Genomic DNA, 9797 nt, shown 5'->3' with positions numbered 1-9797 from the left:
GGGAGGAGGTGCCTCGGAAGGGTCCTGGAACTCCTTTACAACGCCGGCGAACTCTCAGTAGGGGGGAGGGGCAATGCCCATCACAGCCGCAGAGGCAAACTGCTGGGGAGCCAAGCTCGTTACCTAGAGAGGAAGAGGGGCGGCCTACTGCCAGTGGATCGGTGGGCCCACCCTCGGCAGATAGAGCAGCCAATAACACCGGTCAGAGAGCGCCAGAACCCGGTCGCACCTATGCAGCTGCGGCTGGTGGAGGAGCTCGAGCGATGCCGAGAGCTATAGGGGGGGGGGGTCGGTGGCTCCACCCGCGGCACGGCGTCAGGTTCGAAATTTGGGTTTGGATTCGATCTGGAAGCGGAGATCCTTGAAGATGCCCGCTTTTTGGACGAATTCTATAGCAGGGTAACACGACACCCCGACCCCAGAGAGCGCTACGTAGTCCGTCTGCGCTACCGGGGGCCCGATCCCGCCCGTCTGACACGGGAATATGTGATCGAACAGGTGCTCCTCGGCCGCCTGGGGATGCAAAGGGATCAGTTTCTAGCGGTCATTACCCCCCCCGGACTGACGGAGGTTGATGTCTGTTTCGCCTCTGAACGCGCGTACCAAGCCTTCTGGGATCGTTGGCGGACATCCCGCCGGCTTGGTAACCGCTGTTTTGAAGACTTTGATGTCGTTCCGCTCTTTCGGGGCGAAAATAAGGTGGTGAACATTGGGTTTCGCACCACTGGGGTCCCTCCTGAAGATGTAGCGATCTGGTTGCGGAGGCATTGCACAGTCCTCCTTGACCCTGAGCGGCGTATCGATGAGTATGGCATTTGGACTGGTGAATACCGAGCAGTAGTTGCCCTCCATAGGAGTGTAGAAGGAGGACAGGTACTTCATCTGCCGAAGTACTTTTTTATGGGTCCGGACCACGGAGTGACCCGCTATAGTGGTCAACCCCCGGCCTGCTTTCTCTGTGGCTCTTTCGCTCACCGCCGCCGAGACTGCCGATCGGCCCTCTGTGCGAAATGCGGAGTACGGGGACACGCTACGGCTGCCTGCCAACGGCCGGTCACCTGTAGCCTGTGTCGGAATGAAGGCCATGCGTACCGATGGTGCCCACAGGCATGGCTAAATCAGCAAGACCCAGATGGGTACCAAGATTCCCTACGGCAGGCGGTAGGACGTGCCTGGGCGGCCCAAACGGCAGAGCGCCAAGAATCGGCACCGGCAGCGAATAATGAGGCAGATAGAGAGGGGCAGGCAGCACCACCACCACCACCGCAGGAAGCCAGATGGGGAGATGGTCAACCTGAAGAAGGGGCCAAAGAGGGCCCCTGGCAGACGGCGAGAGGAACGCAGCGACAACGTCGCAGGTCGCCTTTGGTAGCTCGCCCACAACTGCAACTACATCTAGGCAATCGCTTCCTAGTTTTGGAAGGAAGTGTAGATAATGAGGAGCAGGACAAGATTACTGAGAGTGCTCAGGGAGCCTCCGCCGGGAGGGTGGGGACAGCAAACGCTCTGCAACCTGAAGGATGCGGGCCACCAATAGGTACGGGAATACTAGGCAGAGGAGTGGCGCAAGGAGGGATGACGAACAATCGTCGCCGTGCTGCCAAGAGGCAGGTCTCGGAGGCGGCCGGATTTGGCGCTGCGCTCCCACGTAGCCCTCCAGGTGGAACCTCCGGAGGTATCCCAGGCAAACGCAGCAAAGGCCTATCAGAAGAGGAGAAGGCACGTGTTCTATTGCGTTCCCTTCAAGGGGTGTCTGTGGAAGAGCTCCGCAGATCCTTGGCGGACGAACGAATCGAGCTGGAGATTCTGATGCAGCGGGAAGAGCACTGCCGAGAAGGGTGCCTCGAGCGACCAACTGAAGATCGTCTGGCTGAGCTGACGGCGGTTCGCGCTCGTTGCGCGGAACGGAGTTGGCGCATTCAGACGGTGGAGGATCAGCTCGAGCGGGTAGCGAAAGAGGAGAGGAGCAGGGAGCAGGGCAACTCTCAGCGAGAGGAGGATGCCATCGATGAGAACACCCCACAAGAACCTACAGCTGAAGTAATCCAAATGGATACTACTGCTAGTCCAGCTGGAGAGGAGGTGACCATAAGGGCTGTGGAACTGCCGGGGGCACCGGCTGTGCCTCCCCCGGAGCCACCAGATGCTCTCTCATCGCGGTGGCTGCCGGGGGTGGCTACGGTGGGTGTCACCGACATTCCACCAACCATAACAAATAGTAGGCCTGCACCTGCTGCGCTTGGGGCGCAGGAGGGGGCAGGAAAGCAGAGATTGGCCTCCTCTGAGGCTGCTGATAAGGAGCAGAGGAGCGGGGGTCCAGAGTCACTCTAATGGAGTCACTCCGAGTCCTCACCTGGAACGTGCGTGGACTCCGTTCATGGGAGCGCCGCGCAGAGATTCTGGGAGCCCTTCAACAGCTTGGGTCACAGCTCATCATTCTGCAGGAAACATGGTTCGCCTCCGAACGTGAGCGTAGCCACGCGCAACGCCTCTGGAGTGTGGGCCCGTCTTTCTGGAGCTACGAGCCGGGAGAACGGTCGGGGGTCGGAGTACTCTTCGGAGAACCACCCCCGGGTTCAACTTGGCGAGTAGATAGGGTCCTGGAAGCCGTTCCTGGATGGCTGCTAGTTGTGGATTTTGCTCTGCTGCCAACGGCTGGAAGGGAGCTAGAGGCCCCGAGAGGCGCATACCGTCTCTGCGGAGTCTACGCACCGACAGGGAGAGAGGGGCGGCGGCGTTTATGGCCCCGCCTCTTCCTTCAGAGCCATACGCGACGCCAATTGCTGGTAGCGGGAGACTTTAATAACCGAGCCCGCCCAGAAGACCGCACAGTACCAGTGGGCAGAGAACCGCCGTCTCTGACAGCGGAGGAGAGAAGGCTGGCAGCTGGCCTGAAAGAGCGTGGCCTAAAGGATACAGCGCTCCAGATACCCAATGAACTAGCCTTCTGCCCACCCGGGCGTGGCAAGCCCTTTAGTGATGGCGAGCGATACGGAGTGGCTCGGGGAGTGGGGGTGTCGGCGCGCTTCACGTTTCACCATCCGCGGGTGGCCAGCCGCGTCGATCGCGTATGGGCACCGACGGGGTGGGAAGTGGAGCGATGCCGCGTCCTTGCCTCTGACTGGTCCGATCATGCTATGCTGGTAGTGACATTCAGTCTTGCTGGCAACCAACCAGCTGCAACGATGAGAAAGGTCGGGACTCAAGGCCGCCCGCTCTGGCGGCTACGTCCAGCCACCCTAGATAGCAGTGAGGAACTACGCCAACAACTAGAAGGCATGGTGGCTGTCTGGGCCGCCCAGGTTGAGGCTGGGGATCCCCTGGATCCGGACCTCTGGGACAGCTGGCAATGTCTGAAAAGACTATTGTCGGAGCGCTGCCGCGAACACTCGCGACGGGGAGCTCGTCGTGAGGTGCGTGGCTATCAAAATGCTGTCTATACCCTCCTACGCTGCCACCGGTGGCGTGACGAGGGGATATCTTTTCAACCGGAGGAACTTCTTGAGGCACAGGAGACTATTTCAGCCTTTCACCAGGGAGAACGGACACGGGCTAAGCGGCACCGTGTCTGTCGCAGCCGTGGCCCAATGGTCGAGGCTGGAGAGTGGGAACGGTCCCGCTTGGCACCGTCGACCACTGCTGCACCGATGTCCTGCACAGGCCTTCGTGATGCACCAGAGGATGTGATTCAGAGCACTCCTGAGGGGATGCTGGCGGTGATGGAGCGTCACTGGCACAAGGTATTTACCCGAAAGCCCATTCCTGAAGAAGAGATTCAAACCTTCCTTGATAGGGTAGAGGCGCAGGTTGGCTGGGGACCGGGGCTAACGAAAGAACAACGACTGATGTTAGAAGCCCCTGTCACGACAGAGGAGGTGCGGATAGCCATTGGCAGGGGGCGGGCGCGTTCCGCCCCTGGGCCAGATGGGCTACCCTGGCGCTTCTATCAATGTTATGTGGCGCTCCTAGCCGGACCGCTCGCGCGGCTTTTCAACTCGCTGCTACTCCGAGATCAAGGGCTCAGGGACTTCTCACAGGCGCTGTTAATCTTCTTTCCGAAAAAAGGGGACCTCTCCCTCCCTGTCAACTGGCGGCCCATTGCCCTTGCTAATGTAGACAATCGCATCCTGGCTAGAGTTCTTAACACCCGTCTGGCGAATGTTGCTGACCGTCTGGTACGCCCATGTCAGACCAGTGCAGTCCCGGGCCGGCGAATGACAGACTCGTTGTGCCTCTTGCGAGAGGTGTTTGCCACCACAGCAAGGGCGCCGGGGCTGGGGGGTGAAACAGAAGAAAGAGCGAAGAGTGTCACGAGTCGCGGTGGCGGAGAGGGCCTTTTCCTGCTCCAACTGGATCAGGAGAAGGCCTTTGATAACATCCACCACGACTACCTTTGGGAGACGCTCCACCGAAAAGGGATCCCTACTCGCTTTGTCTCCCATCTGCAGTGGCTCTACCGAGAGGCAACCGTAATCCCGCAACTGAATGGTTGGCGGGGGGTGGCAATACCGGTCTGCTCAGGAGTGCGACAAGGGTGCCCGCTAAGTGCGCTCCTTTATGTGCTGGCCCTTGACCCCGCTTTAGCACTGGTCGAAGCATCAGGGTTGGTGGGCTTCTCGGCACAACCGCCAGTACCCCGCCCACTGTTAAGGGAAGAGTGCCCAGGGACGGTGTCAGGGTCGACACAAGAGCCGCTGCAAGAAAGACCAACAGAAACTACAGCGGCTTGGGTGGGACTGGTGGCGCATGCGGACGATGTCACCGTCCTCATTCGGAACCGCACTGAAGTGAATGGTGTTCTAGAGGCCCTTCGTGCCTATGGGTGTGGCTCAGGTGCTAAGGTCAACCTGCACAAGAGCTTCGCCGTAGGGTGGACCTGTGAGGGAGCCGGTGAGCCACCTGACCTGACCGTGCAGCCTCTGACGGCCATTCTAGCGGATGAAGTGGGAGAGGTGACCGAGGGACCGAAAGAGTTGCCGGCCAGAGTGGAGACGGTGGTGGAGGATGTCTCTATATTGGGAGTTAGATACTCACTGGCTCACGGGGGCAACGGCTTTCGAGAGTGGGAGCGCTGGGTGCAGGCCGTCGATGCTCGATTGGAACTGTGGCGGCACTGGCGATTAGGCATCTTCCAAAAAGTCATCTTCCTAAAGACCTACCTGTACCCTATCGCCATGGCCCTAGCTAGAGTTTACCCTATCCCGGAAATTCTGCTCCGGCGAGTAGATCGCTTGGTGCTTCGCTTTCTCTGGGGGACAGTCCATTTCCCTCAGAGCCGAGCGGTAGCCTCCCGCCCGCACGAACAAGGCGGCCTGGCGCTCCCAGCGCTAGGTCCAGCCTGCTTGGCAGAGTTTCTCGCCCAAAACTTTGGGGCCTGGCGGGATTGGGAAGAAGCCACGGGAGCAATTGCGCAAGGAAGGGGAGTGATGTCACCACCGCCGCCAGCCTGGGTGGCCGCTTTTGCCTCGGGATGGCGAGATACGGCATGGGCAGAGAAATGGTGGGACACGGACCAGCTAGCCTTTCGCGTGTCGCCTGCTTGGCGGGCGACCGTGCCAGCGTATCTTATTCCGGTGCTCTCAGCAGTAAAACAATGGGTAGCACACGCCCCATGGGTCAGGAATAATTCGCTCTCCGGCCGCCACTTGCGTCGTCATCTGTACTGGCGCATGGTGGAGGAACGCCTGTTTCACCCTGAGGCAGAACGTCGGGCCGCCCGAGTTGACCAGTCCCCATATCTACGGGAGAGCCGGTACCCGATCCCCCTCTTTCGAGAACGACGGGTCCCACTCTACCTGTGGGATATTCGTTGGCGGTGGTATCACCAGGTAGCGGATATAGCGACGGCCCGTCCGTGGCTATCAGAGGAAGCCCAATTATGCAGACGGCTCCGATGTGTCACTGAACGCCGAGGGGCGGGGATGGTGTTGGTGGGCGGGGAACCTCGAGAGACCGTGCAACATGTAGTGTCCACCTGCCCTGCCTCCCGATGTGTATGGGAAGGGCTGGCTCAGGCGCTGCGCTGGCCGAGCCTGGCCCATCAGCACTGGGAAGCGGTGATCTCTGGGGAAGAGCAACCGGGGCTCCGGGGTCCCGAGCGGCCAAGGGGGGCCCGGGGTCAAGAGTGTTGGCCGGTTCCACCCTCCACCCTCCGCCTTGTCAATCTCACTGTTCTGAAGGGCCTATGGGGGGCGCGCCATTGGGAACGGATTACGCAGAAAGAAAGCAGGTCAGAGGGCACGGTACGCTACATCGTGGCATCCCTACGGCGATTAGCAGGCTATGAACGGGGGCGGATGCCATCGGGGCGTTGGGCCCGCCTTTGGCCCTGGATGACGGACACCCCCCCACCTATTACTTGAACTATGGCCTATAAGCCTTCTGGCCCCATTCTTTTGGACTTTAGGTTTTGGTTTGTGGACTCTGACCTTCGGGTCCTGGACATTGTATGGACATTATATGATTTCCTGTATTTCCTGGATTTCCTGTTTCCTGTATATATTTCTGTATATATTTCTGTATTACTTGTTGTTGGTTTTATTATTATTATTGTTCTTGAATTTCTTACTGTTATTGGATTTGGATATTCAATATCAACTTCCGGATTCTGGACTTTGGACTGCTGCCTCTGGATCTTGGCTTCTGGACTGGACTTTGGCTCTTGGAATTTACATCCTGGTTTCTGGACTTGGACTTGGACTTGGATGCTGTTCCTGTGCTGAGTACTTTTGGGGGTACCTTGGGGAGTTAATGATGTTGTTGTTGCCTTTGGTTTCGGGTTTGTTGGTCTTCAGCCGTATATGTAATGGCTGAGTACCTTTTTTGTAGTATGGCTTATATCTAATAAAAAAATTTGATACCTAAAAATTTGATACCTAACCCTAACCCTAACCCTAACCCTAGCCCTAGCCCTAGCCCTAGCCCTAGCCCTAGCCCTAGCCCTAACCCTAACCCTAACCCTAACCCTACCCCTAACCCTACCCCTAACCCTACCCCTAACCCTACCCCTACCCCTAACCCTAACCCTACCCCTAACCCTACCCCTAACCCTACCCCTAACCCTAACCCTAACCCTCACCCTCACCCTCACCCTCTGTTTTCATTTCACAGTTCTGTGTAGATTTCATCTTTGAAAGCTGTTGTATCTCCAAAGACTCCTCTTCTGTTTTAGCAAGTGAGTATATACGTATGGAAAAATTACTGAATGTTACGAAATGTACCAAAAGCTTGCTTTTTAGATGCTTTTTAGACTTGTTCTCCGGTGGCAGCATATTGTATGCCATTTTGGAGATGGGGAAGAGCGACTGCCTGAGAGCGTTGCTTGCCTCCCTCAGGAAGGTATTCACCTGCTCGCCCTACCTTGCCAAGCCCCTCCTCGGGAACAAATTTCACCAGCTGCTCTTCAAGCTCAAGGCAGCCTACGAGCAGGAGTGTGGCCAGCAGATTGTGATTCCAGAGGGTTAGGGTTAGCTAGAGGTCAGGTGTCGAGGTTCAACACAGCTGCCTTTTTTGAGTGGGTCATTAAGAACCAGGTGAAGGACTTCCTCACTGCTCTGGCCCTCTACAACAGCCTGAGGCTGCCGGTCACACACTGTCCCTGGTGCCAGGAAGACAACCTGCACAGGGTGGAGCACCTGCTCCACACTGACAACACGAGGCTCTTCTTCTGTAGCCGGGACAAGGTCAAATACGCCAAGACAGCTGTGACGACCTTCTTGCGACAGCAGCATATTGCCATGGCAGCGGAAAGCAGGGTGGACATGGCTCTGAGGAACTTCAAACATATCTTCCGCCAACTCTACGAACTGTCTGGGGAGCAGCTCCGAGGGGTAAAAGCAGCTGTACTAGTGGTGATGTCGTGGCTACCTTGAGAAACTTTGGTGTTCTTCACCAAAGTGTTCAGAGCACTGGTGCTGTCAAAGCCCACAAACCGGTACCTCCTCTTTGCTGGACCCTACGACACAGGGAAGATGACAATGGCCCACCTCCTGGGCCTCTGGCTCTCTCCCTACATGTCCCTCAATGTGAACCAACCCAAGGAGCGGCTGGGCTTTGAGCTCGGGAGGGCCCTCAACACCCAGCTAATCATTTTTGACGATGTGTTGGGAGAGGGATGCCACGCAGGGGGCATGCGGGGAGGCATGGGTTTCAGAAACCTAGATTCCCTGCATGACTGCCTCAATGGAGCTGTTCCCATCGGCCTGGAATGCAAGTTCCAAGATAAGGTTGATGTCATCTTCCCTCCGTCAATTGTCACATCCAACTGGTGTCATATCCCAGAGTCCCTCCAGGTGCGAATGAGGACTCTCAACTTTGAAAACAGTGGTGTTGCGATCCCTCAAAAGGCCAGTGAGTGGATGGGCAAAGAAGCTCTCATGGCCGCCCTCTTTATATCACAGCTGACATTGTTCCAGCTTGATTTTTTTTCAGTTCCTCTGGGGCAGGATGAGAACTTTGTGGGCCAGAGGCGGCTCATCTTGAGAGTTAGATTCTTAATTCAGCCCACCCTTTCCCCCTCCCCACTCTCTTCCCCCCCAAGTTAATATCCCGTTGTTTCCAGTTTTGTCATGTTATTGAAAATTTTTGAATGTGTGTGCGCGCGTGCATCTTTATTGCGTTTGTGCAAGTGTCATTTTTTTAACCATAACTACTTGTTTAAATATTAAATGTTGTGTTTTTTTATCTTTGCACTTCACACATGTTGTTTATGTTTTTTTGGAGGGGGTGGTTAAGGGGTGGGTGGTTTGGTGACGGTGCTTGGGGTAAGCTAACCTTACAGTACCATCCATGCAACTTGAACAGTACATCACAATCCATTTCCTGTGTTGTGTCATGACTTGTTTTTGTTATTTATTTCTCCACCCGGGTTCTAAACTGCCCCATTCCACTTTTCCGCCGGTGCCCAAAGGGTCCGGAGGTGCACGACCCTGCTGGCCTGGGCACCGGCAGCGCCTAATTAGCCCCTGAACTGGCTCTCCCTCTGGGATGCTTGTGACACCCCTTTGTCAGTCTGAGAGACTACAGCTCCCACAATACCCAGCACAATTGGCGAGCCTCGCTCGCACACCCCGTGCTCCTTCTCGGCCAATGGGATGTCACGCGGCCTGTTGCCAAAGCCGGAAATAACTCTAGCCTGGGCCGGCGCCCAGCAACCGTCTGATAGCCATGGCAAAGATTACAGTAAATTAAACACATCATATAATCTTGTTGCTTATCATTAAAAAAGGGAACATTGCCCATTTATTTGGCTAATTTATACATGTTATTTTAAAGTGTTAGTTTTATCATTAGAACAGCCCATCTTTTCTCAGTCTAAACTAGTAAGCATGGTGCATTCCTCTTTCAAATTTTTAGCTATAGTTATTTTGGCAGCAGTTTATTAAACTGATCACCACCAAGGGAGGCTCTTCTTATCTATAGCAAATGGGAAGGGATATGGAAGAGTTGCTCCCAGAGCTGTGTACTATACCTGCCATCAGGAGCCTGCCTTTGCTGTTGTGTATCCTCAGTGACCGCCTGCCTTCTTCCTTTTGTCTTCCTCCTAGCAATGCAATGATGTGGGCCTTACGACTTACCTGGGCATCATCACCAAGACATGCAACACCATGAACCAATTTGTGAACAAGTTTAACATTCTATATGACCGCCAGGGCATTGGCCGCCAAATGCGGGGGCTCTTCTTTTGAGATGTTGACAATCTCTAATAAAGTGATTGTGATGCCAGATACTTTGTGTGTGCACATTTTTGTCTTCTTTGTTGTGGGGGTGCAAATAGCCAAATTGTTAGCATATTTATA

This window comes from Rhineura floridana, chromosome 9 (assembly GCF_030035675.1).
Source record: "Rhineura floridana isolate rRhiFlo1 chromosome 9, rRhiFlo1.hap2, whole genome shotgun sequence".
NCBI lineage: Eukaryota > Metazoa > Chordata > Lepidosauria > Squamata > Rhineuridae > Rhineura > Rhineura floridana.
Note: the sequence above shows the minus strand (reverse complement) of the source record.